The sequence below is a fragment of the Papio anubis genome, chromosome 13, assembly GCF_008728515.1.
Source record: "Papio anubis isolate 15944 chromosome 13, Panubis1.0, whole genome shotgun sequence".
Classification (NCBI taxonomy): Eukaryota; Metazoa; Chordata; class Mammalia; order Primates; family Cercopithecidae; genus Papio; species Papio anubis.
Window position 1 is genome coordinate 100,974,990 of NC_044988.1, and position 11,252 is coordinate 100,986,241.

The following is an 11,252-nucleotide window of genomic DNA, read 5'->3' on the forward strand; positions in this document are numbered from 1 at the left end:
CGACCCGCGGCTTCCAGGAGGCGAGCTCAGGGCTCGGGCCGCTCGCCGGTGTCGGGGGAGCGCGGCGCGGGTCCCCGTCGGCGCCCACTCGCGGGCGCCGGCCGGACGTCCCCACGCGGGCACGCCGCGTCCCCTCGCCGCTGTCGCTGCCGGCCGCCGTGCAGGGTCCCGGGGCTGCGCTCCAGCCGCCGCCGCCTGCTTCGCCACGGCCGCCGAGGACCTGGTGGGAGGTGGAAGGGACAGCGCGTCAAGGCCCGCCTCAAAGTTGAGCCGAACTTTGCTGCGGGGGGCTCGCGGGGGCGGCGATGCGTGTGCGCTGGGCGCGGGCTGCGGAGCTGACGGCGCAGCTCTGGGCGGTCTCCCCGGAGGCGGCGGCCCCCGCCCCCTGCGCCCGCCCCGTCAGTGGCGACCGCACGACCGCGCGCACCAGCGAATAATAGCCGCCCGTGACATCTCCGCTGATACCGTCCCTGCCGGGGGCGGGGTGGGGGGCGAGCGGCTGTCGCTGCAGGGGGCGACGAGCACTTGCCCTGCGCTGTCCCCACCACCGCGCCGCCAGCGCCAGGTGCCCCTTCCCCACCCCGTCCCTCCGGCCCCTTGGGCACAGCGCCACCCACCAGGGCCGTCGGATCCGGCGGGCACCCCTTTCCCTGCTGGGGTCCCCCGGCCCTCGGAGAGCGTAGTGCCCCCGCCCCGCCGCGTCAAGCGCCTCTGTCGCCCCTCTCCAGCCGCGAGCAGCCCCGGGTCCCGCGCGTCGGGCGCGCTCGCCGCTGCCGGGGAACTTTGGCGCGCACGCCCCCACCCGGGCGGCGCCGCCGACTCACCTGCCCCGGGGGCCGCTCTGCTGGCCGGGTCGCCGCCCTCCGAACGCCCCTGACCCAGCCGCGGGCACGTTCTTGGGGCGCCCCCACCCCCTTCCCCGGGCACTGTCCCTTGGCTCTACTGGAATCTGGGGCCGGCGTGGGTGCCCCCGGCCCCCACCCTCCTCCCGGCTCGGGGCTTCGGGGGGCGGCCGGGGGCGGAGGGCTGAGGCTCGGGGCTCTCTCGCCCCCACCCCGCGCGCCTCCTTTATTTTATGATCATTGTGAGCGCGCTGTCGCCGCTCAGCCCCGCCGCCGCGCCGCAGCCGCCTGGCGCGCCCCGCGCTGCCTCGATCTGCTGCAGCATCGGAAAGGCAACCGGGTCAAACTTTGCAGAAACTCGGCCCCTGCGCCGGCCCGGCCCCCGCGTCCGCTCGCCGCCGCCGGCCAAGCGCAGCCGGCGCACGCAGGGACCGCCGCCCGCTCGCCGGCCCCGCGGGGATGCAGGTCCGCAGGCGGCGGCGGCGGCGGCGGCGGCGGGCGGGCGCCGCCTCCTCCTCCCCGCCCGCCCGGCTCTCCACCCTCGCTCCCCGCACACAGCCCGCCCTCCCTCTGGTAATCCCTCGCTCCCCCTCGCTCCCTCTCTCTGCAGCTGCTCGGGGAGCTGAGCCTCTCCTTGAACAAACGACATTTCCTTTTTGGCCAGCCCCGGGAATTCTGGGTAGTGTAGTTCCGCTGCTGTCTCGGGGCCAGGTGGGCTGCTCCCCGTGCCCTTTGAACTCTACGGACCAGAGGCTTTCTGGTGCTCTGAGCACACGCAGAAGGGCTGCCCTGCCCTGGAGTTCCTGATTGCAGGGAGACAGTGGCTTGGTGGAGACAGCGCGGGGGCTTTGTAGGCTCCAAGGCTGGGAAGGTCGGGGGGAGGAGAGAGAAGTTTGGGGAGAGGTGGGTCCCCTCGAGCAGGTCTGCTGGCTGCCTGTTGGACCCCAGCTGTGTGATGAGTGCTGTACCAGAGCATCGTTTCAGCCACATCGGCCTCCCTGTGGAGGGAGACTGTGATGATGTGCACTTCACAGAGCAGGCACCCAGAGCTGAGAGGCTGGGGGATTTGCCCAAGGTCCTTCCCGGCGTCTCCCCGCAGGTGTCCCAGCTGAGACTCGGAGCCCGGTGGTCCCAGTGCAGGGGCTCAAAAGGAGCGTGAGGCTATACAGCCATGGGAGAGCTATGAACCCCACCCCTACCTTGCAGCCAGCCCTAGGGAAAGCCCAAGCAATTTGTGATATAAGGACATCTGGCAGCTACATTAAAGCCACGCTCTTCATCCCCACCCCATCCCCATGACTCTGACTTCCACAGGAGCCCACAGCCGGCACAGGGCAGGTGCTTCCAGCCAGCCCCAGAGCCAGAGCACGCTGAGTGCATAAGGGCAGGGCTGGAAGGGCCGAGGGGCCGGCCACTCTTGGGTCTCTCCTTTGAAGGGTGAACAGCCCTCACAGCAGCACCGACCCAGCCATGGAGCAGGAAGTGGCTGGCTAGGGTGGCCTCCGCCTCTCACCCAGCCACACCCTCACCCCAGCACTGCTGTGGCCCATGTCCCCTGCTAGTGAGGAGGTGGTCCCTTTCCCGTTCAGCTAGTAGGTGACTTATTCCTAGTCCCACTGACTCGGACCAAGGCAGGGGAGCCAAGCCAATGCCACAGAGGCGGCCCCTTGGCCTGTTGGACACAGTAGAACTCCAGACAGCACACAGATTACATCAGGGCCCCACATAAATGTCCATTTCCAGGGAGAAGTCTTCCCTGGCCTCTTCACCATGTGAAGTGGCCTCTGCCTTCCATGAACTAATGGCCCCCACAAAACATTCTGTCCCTCTGGCACTCACAGGGCCTTCTACAACTCTTGTGCACTACTCAGTTTGTATGTAGGGAAGATATTTGCTTTTGACGTGTCTGTTTCATTTCCCGACTCCCATCCCCCTGACAGCCTGGCCAGGGTGCTCTGAGAGGGTAGGAAGGCTGTCCTGGAAATGAGGTGACAGGTTCAAGGGCTCCATGAACAGGGGCAGAGCTGCACGTCCCTCTCGTGGAAAGGACAGGGGCCAGAGCCCTGAACCACCTCGTGAGCAGTGAAGCTGCTGGAGGTGATTTCCCAGGAGTGGGCTCCCCTCAAGGCCAGCTGGGAGTGACAGTGTCCCCCTCCGTCTTGGGCTCTGCCTGGGTTTGTGAAGCACCCACTGTGTGTCAGGCATTACATTGAGCAGGCACTGTCTCTTCTATCCTTGACTTTGACCCTGAGCGGTGGGCTCCACAGACAGAGAAAACCAGGGATCAGAGGATAGTGACTTCTCAGAGGCTGGATGTCAGCTCAGATCTGACCAGCTCCAAAGCCCACATTCACCTTCTTCACCAAGCACACCCCACTTGCTAGCCGGGGCCAGCGCCTCAGAACTAGGATGGGACTGACCACTAGGAAGTCCTACCAGCAGAGGTGTGTGGACGCCCACATGGTGAGGGCTTGCAAAGTAGAAGACCCCTTTCCCTTAACCTGCTCCCCCTTGACATCGCCCCTGCACAGGATGTCATCTCAGTCTGCAGGAGAAGAGACCAGTCAGCATCGGTCCACGGGCCTGTTTGCAGGCTTTGAGTGTGGGGGCAGCTCTGCCAGGCAGGGGTTGTGAATGGGCTGGGCTCCTGCGTGCACTCCCTGCCCTGGCTTCTGAAGCGCCCACCAGGGTTCCGGCGGCTTCCCCTGCTCGCGGCCCCTCCGACCCTGCCACTTCCCTACACAGCCCTTCCGCCTGCTCGTCATTTTCCGGAGCTCCGTGGGTGTTGGGCACAGACCCACGGCAGCCTCAGCATATGTGGAAGGCTCATGACGCATCCACGCGCGTGTGAAGTGCCGGCGTCTGCAGAGCAGAGGAAGGGGACATCTGTTTGAGTCATTGCCCAACAGTACAGGGCACTCCCATTGCTCCCAGGCCCCTTTCCCCTCCCCCAGGCCTCAGGCTCCCTGGACTCTGAAAAATGAGAAAGAGGAGGGGTGGGGAGACACAGCCCCACCCCCCACCCGGAATGGTGAACAGTGGGATGGCAACTTGGGAGCTCAAAGTGTTGTCAGTGGGAGGACAAGGTCCTCAATTCCTGGTACATTGGCCCAGAGAAGTCATGAAAACCTAAAGCCACACAGCAAGTCAGAAGTAGAAACAACGCGGACCCCGCCCAGCTGCAGGGCCCTGGGAGGTCTTCAGAAAGAGCCCGCTGCAGTGTCTCCTTTCAGGCATCACCGTGAGCTGGGGCTTTGCATACAGCGTCTTCATGGCTTTCCACAATGATCCCAGAGCTGATCCAGAGAAACCCAGTGATCAGGGGTTGACCCGACCCTGCCATCATCCCATTCTACAGATGAGGACACTGAAGCCTGGTGAAGAGGGAGGGGTGGATGGAACCAGGCAGCCTGGCTGTAAGACCCAGAGGCTAGATGACTCGGATATAGTGGGTGCTCTCACCAGCGTTCCCTGCAATATGGGGACCCTGTTTTCAGTGGCCACCAGAGACAGTGTCAAGGCTCTTTCTCTCTCATGGACCACTCTGCACTCAGGGTTACGGCGGGTCCTCTGAGGGCTCACCACCTTCAAGGATGGGGTCGTCAGAGGCCAAAAAGGCAGCTCATGGGAGGCAAGAGTTTCTGTTCTGCAGATGGAAATGTTCGGTGCTGGAATTCTGTTGCCCTGGGAGACAGCGTTCTCTCCCCAACTGTTGGAGATCAGACCGAAAGCCAATGACGAAGCTTGGAATGTCCACCGGGGAGGTGGGTGGGGCCAAAGAGCCAGACAGGTGTCTGGAGGTGGGGGACATTGAGAGGCTCGGTGGCAGATGGAGGCACAGGGCATGTCTGCAGCCCTGACCTGCCTCACTAGGACAGGGGGCAGACTGGGTCTGGCCAGGGGAGTAGGGACAAGATCTCAGAGACAGCTGGTCCAGCAGCCTCCCCTTCAGGTGGGGAACAAAGGCCCAGTGAAGCCCTCCAGGGAGGCCTCCTTCACTAGAACTCAAGTCTTCTGGCCCGGCACTCAGTGAGAGCGTCACTCCACTGAGGGCCATGGTGCCACATGGGGATGACAGGGCACACAGCAAGGGCTTAAAACCACCGCCTGTGCTGGCTGCAAATCTGGAGGCTGGGGCCTTCCCAGCCGAAGCTCAGAACCACATGGCTTCTAGGCCAAGTGAGGCTTGGGGCTTCTCAGCCCACCTGCCCACTGTTCGAATTCATTCCTTCCCCAGTGTGGACCGGACACGTCCGCCGGGCCAGGCACTGGGAAGATATAGCGGAGGGGTCACAGCCAGGCCCAGACAACAGCACTGGCATCCCCGTGCCAGAGATGTCGGGGATAATGCCAGGAGCCACGAATGAGGGTATTAATTATCATCAATAATAAATAGGTACACATTGATACTCAAAATGGTTATGAGTCAGCATCAATGGCTATAAATCAGGAGGTATGTCAGTTGTTTCCACGTGTGTGTGTCTGCTGCTGAGCTGGAGGAAGGGTGCGTGCACCAGGGCTGTGGGGTGTGAGGCTGTGGGGTGTGTGTGCAGTGGGTTAGGGTGTGTGGGGGAATGTGCATCTGTGTGTGATGGTGTGAGTGTGCATCTCTGTGTGTGAGGCTACATTTGACAGTTGTGTATGATTGTGTGGGTGTCTATGAGTGTGTCCATCATGTAAGTGTATGTGCCTGCATGCCATGTGAGTGCATGTCCATGTGTGTTTGGGGTGTGTAATGGTGTGAATGAGCATATGTGGTGTGCGTGTTGATGGGCAAGTGTGTGCAAGTTGTGTATAACCGTGTGTGTATTGTGTGAGGGGATGAAAGTTGGGGGGTGTAAGGATCTGTTTGTGTGTGTTCTGGTTGTGTGTGTGGGTCCATGCGTGTCTGTGGGTGAGGCCGTGTGTCTGTGTGTCTGTGTGGGTGTGGGTGTGAATTGGTGTGAGTGTGGTGAGCACGTCTGTGTGTGTGCATGTGTGAGTGTGCAAGTGTGCCTGCACATGCGAGTGTGTTGGGTGTGAGTGTGGGGCTGAGTCCGAGGCACTGAGGCTGAATCGAGATCGGGAAGGGGCGGGTAGGGACTGTCCCTCGCTGCCCACCGAGAGTCCCAGGTAGGGCTCCTGACCTCGCACTCCGCCCCCTAAAGCCCCCCAGCACCCTCCACTCCCCCTCTGGCCCAGCTTCCTCATCCTCCTGGAAGTTTCTGGGAGCCCCCAGCCAATGCCCTGAGCGCCTAACGTCTTCCCCCGCGGGGCGCGCGTCTGAACGCAGTCTCCCAGCCCAGGCCGCGGAGCTGGAGCGCGCTCAGCACCGCCCCGCCCACCCCGACACCGCCCCTCTGCGCCCCCTCACCACCAGTCCCACCCAGCAGCCTCCGTCCGAGAGGTCAGAAGCCCACGTGCAGGAGATGCGAGTGGGGGGCCGTGGGTTACCCCGGCCAGGCATGGGGTGCGCCTCCCCCCAACAAGCCCCGCGGTCCCCCGCCCCCCGCCGCCCGGGAAGGACGGAGGGGGCGGCCTGGGATCGGGTGCGGGACTGGGAGTTCTCCAAGGTGCTAAAATAAACCCAGCGAAGGATCAGGTTTCCCGACCAAAATAACCCAGGAGCGGCCTTAGAAATGCGAACTGGGAAAGCGATCCGGGCGGGAGGCGGGGGTGAAAAATGCTTTCTGCGGGGCTCCCTCACTCTCCTGGCAGTGCACCCCGCGGCGGACCCTCCCTCCTCTCCCCTGCAGCTGCCAGGCCGCCGGCCCCACCCAGAGTGGAGCTTTTCACCCACTGCCTCCCATTCCTTTCTGCCGTCAGTCCCCCAGTAGTGTCCCACTGGCAATCGTCTTTGATGACCAGGTGTGTAGCAGGTTCAAGCCCGGCTTGGAAGTTGCTTCTACTATGAGCCAGGCACTGCCTGAGCACCTGGGTCCCACCAGTGAACAAATAGAGGACAGTCCCTGCCCCGGGGGAATAGCCTTTTCCTAGCAGGACACAAAACCCCAAACACTCACAAAATAAAGAGGTGAGGCTATGCTGCGTCCAAAAGGGATATGGGCTTTAAAAAAGAAAAGAAAAGAAAATTAAAAGGCTGGGTGTGGTGGCTCACACCTGTAACCCCAGCACTTTGGGAGGCCAAAGCGAGCAGATTGCCTGGGCTCAGGAGTTTGAGACCAGGCTGGGCAACATGGCGAAACTCCGTCTCTACTGACAATACAAAAAATTAGCCAGGCGTAGTGGTACACACCTGTAGTTTCAGCTACTCGGGAGGCTGAGGCAGGAGAATCGCTTGAACTCGGGAGGCGGAGGTTACAGTGAGCTGAGATCGCTCCACTAAACTCTAGCCTGGGCGACAGAACGAGACCCTGTCTCAATAAAAACAAAAAGAAAAAAAAAAAAAACAGAGAGCAGAAGAGGGAAGAAGGCAAGGGGGGTGGGGGTGAGATTTGAGTTGGGGCTCCCTGCTGGCTCATGCAGTGGCCTGGCTCCATCTCTTCAACTCTGAGCCTTGGTTTTCCCCTTTGTGTGAAGGGCGTGAAAAGCCTGTCTGTGAAGTTTCTTTGCTGGTTACACTGGGTGATGTAGGGCGTGCACTTTACTCCAAGCCTGGCACAGGCATAGCAAGGGTCAGGTATAAACCAGGGATAAACATGCATGTTCGTATTTATGGTAACTCTTTTAAACTCTTAAAGACAGAAAACAAGTGTCTGCAACGTCCAAACTGCTCTAAGTACCAAAAGCTGCCAGAAAATTCCTGCTGTCAAGTAAGAGAGAGGTAGTATTGTCAGATGGTTAGGGATTTAGGTTGAGCTTTGGGTCTGAATCCTTGTACTAGCTGTGGGCCCTGGTAAATCACTTCGCTCCCAGCCCACCTTTCAGCAATCAATATTTGGAACAAGGCCCAGGTAGAGCAATGCTCCTGGGAGGTCTACTGGTCTAAGGGGACAGGGCCACCAAGGTCATCTTTACTCTTCTCATTGGTCCTTCCATGGGGCCTGGCACACTGTGGCATCAAGAAATGTTGGTGAAGGCTGGGTGCAGTGGCTGACGTCTGTAATCCCAGTACTCTGGGAGGCCGAAGTGGGCGGATTGTTTGAGCTCATGAGTGCAAGACCAGCCTGCGCAACATGGTGAAACTCCATTTCTACAAAAAAATAGAAAAATTAACCGGGCGTGGTGGTATGCATCTATAGTTGCAGCTACTTGGGAGGCTGAGGTGGGAGGATCACTTAAGCCTGGGAGGTGGAGGTTGCAGTGAGCCAAGATCATGCCACTGCCCTCCAGCCTGGGCAACAGAGCAAGACCCTGTCTCAAAAAGAAAAAAAAAGTGTTGATGAGTGAATGAGTGAAACTGAATGAGTAAGTGAATGAGTGACAGATGAGGCCCAGCAGGCAGGGAACAGAGAAGCCGTGGGACACGTGGCTAGGAGGATAGCTCGAAGGCTCAGAGTCAGAGGGACTGGCCTGCTTAAGTCCTAGCTCTGGCCCTGGTCAGTTGTGTGGCCTCACAAGTGATGTCACCACCTTGGGCCTGCACTTGTTCCTCTAACATGGGAAGAGGGTGGTTGGACTTGCCTTGTCAACCGGGAGTGTCTGTGGCCCCATCCTGCCTCCCCATGTCTGGACGCTACAGTGTTTGGGTTAGCCTACTAGATCCCATGGGATCCCTCCCAGCATGGTCCCAGTCACCCCACCTTGACTATTTGTTTCTTTTTTTTTTTTTTTTCTTTTCTTTCTTTTTTGAGTTGGAGTTTTGCTCTTGTCACCGAGACTGGAGTGCAATGACATGATCTTGGCTCACTGCAACCTTTGTCTCCCAGGTTCAAGCCATTCTCCTGCCTCAGCCTCCTGAGTAGCTGGGATTACAGGTGTGGGCCACCAAGCCCTGCTAATTTTTATATTTTTAGTAGAGATGGGGTTTCACCACATTGGACAGGCTGGTCTCGAACTCCTGATCCACCTGCCTCGGCCTCCCAAAGTGCCAGGATTACAGGCATGAGCCACCGGGCCCGGCTTTTTTTTTTTTTTTTTTTTTTTTTGAGACAGAGTTTTGCTCTTGTCTCCCAGGCTGGAGTACATTGGCATCATCTCGGCTCACTGCAGCCTCCACCTCCCGGGTCCAAGCGATTCTCACGCCTCAGCCTCCCAAGGAGCTGGGATTACAGGCGTGAGCCACTGCGCCCGGCCTTGACTACTTGTTTCTATCCTGCTTTAGGGCACAGGGATATATGTAGAAGGACGGCCACCCTAAAGTAGTTTTTGCATAGTTACACAATGGAAACAATGAAAAGTCCAATAACAGGGGATTGGTTACATAAATTCTGGCCCATTCATGTGACAAAATGCCAGGTAGCCTTTGAAAAATAATAGGGTGTCATGGAAACATGGCCAGATTTATATTGTTAAGTGAAAAGGGCAGGGTGCTTTTCTGAAGAAGGTATAATGTCATCACATGTTTAAAATGCATATTTTGATGCCAGGCGCAGCGGCTTGCATCTGTAATCCCAGCATTTTAGGATCGTGGCAGTAGACCACTTGAAGTCAGGAGTCCAAGACCAGCCTGGCCAACATGGTTGAAACCCCATCTCTACCCAAAAATACAAAAATTAGCTGGGCGTGGTGGCACACACCTGTAGTCCCAGCTGCTCGGGAGGCTGAGGCATGAGAATCACTTGAACCCAGGAGACAGAGATTGCAGTGAGCCAAGATCATGCCACTACATTTCAGCCTGGGCAGCAGAGTGAGACCCTGTCTCAAAAAATAATAATAATAATTTAAAAATGTATATTTTTGTGTACGTTGCATATATGTGATATATAGAGATATAGCTTATTTAGTATATATTGTTTTCTAATTATTAAAGTAATGCTTGGTTGATGCAAAATATTTTAGTAACTGGAAATCAGACAAGTGAGATTCCCTTTATATCCTGATCACCCTCATGTTAACACTGGGTGGTAGGATGAAACCTATATCAACCGCGTGTGCTGAATCTATTGCAGTAAGTATGTAACACTTTTATATATATAGTAAGAAAAAATAAGGTTATTGGTAAAATTGTACTGTTTTATAAATGGGCTAATTATTTTGTGGATGTGTGTCCTGTATCCCCAACTAGACTGCGAGATCAATGAGAGGACGAGATCAATAAAAGCACTGAATGAATGAGTGAATGAATGGATGAATTAATTCTCAGTCTCTTGGGAAGTGGGATTGTGCGGCTCATGGTGGGTGCTTATACAGGTTTGTAGGGGGCAGGCACAGTGGCTCATGCCTGTAATCCCAACACTTTGGGAGGAGGAGGCAGGAGGATCACTTGAGCCCAGGAGTTCGAGACCAGCTTGGGCAATATAGGGAGACCTCATCTCTTAAAAAAAAAAGTAAAAATAAAGGCTTGTGGGTTGACAACCAGGAGTGTCTGTGGTCCCATCCTGCCTCCCGGTGTCTGGGTGCTACAGTAGGTGGTTCAGGTTAGCCCACCAAGCTTGCTTACTCACTCTTGATTCTCAGCTACCTGAGAGTGTGTACAGAGTCACCCCACCATACAAAGGAGAGGAGCGGGTCTCAGGGTCCTGGAGGAAGTCACCAAAATCATCACGGACAGAAAGAGCCCTTCACATAATCTTCTTGCCAGTCCTCAAAGGGGAAAATGGGCTTGGAATGGTGAAAGGACTTGCCTGGAGGTGGCTGAGCCAGGGTTTGAACCTGGGGCCATCCTACCCCAGACTTTACGTCCTAACTACCGCTGGGCAGAAGCCAAATCAGATCCCATGGCCCCGCCAGTGCGAGGCCCAATGTGGCTCTCAGAACCTGCCAGCAGCTCCGGCCAGACGAAATGCTGACACAACCTCTGGCTATTAATAACCCCTGTCTGAGCCGGGCTCCTGTGCCCCTCCTGAGGCCACCCAGGGAGAGTGGGGTGAGTGCTTGGTGGAGAGATGAGCAGATCAGGTCCCTGTGGTCCAGGAATCTGAGTCCAGCGGCCCTCGTGCCACGTCCCATAGGGACCACTTAGGAGCCAGACCCCTTCTCTTTTCAGCTTCCTGGCTGGAGGCCTTCACCCCCTCAGCCTCAGCTTCCCCGTCTGTAAATGGGGATATCACAGCTGCATCACAGGACTGTCATTAGACGTTGTCGGTAAGCTGAACACATAGGGAGCTCAGCACACAGAGAACTTGTACACGCTCAATATCCGTGCCTGGCGTACACACTTCCACGTGCGCCTGTTTCCAGCTGTCTGGAGTCCGGGATGAAGCAGCGCGTATCATCATTGCTGCACCCAAGATGGCAGGATGTCCTGCGGCCATGACATCCCTCTATAGCCGCACAGTCCAGGTGGAGCACGCTGGAAAGGAAGAGGGGGGAATGAGGCAGGTCTAGCCTGCTCTAGCCCAGCTGGACCCAGCCAGGGCGTCTGCAGGG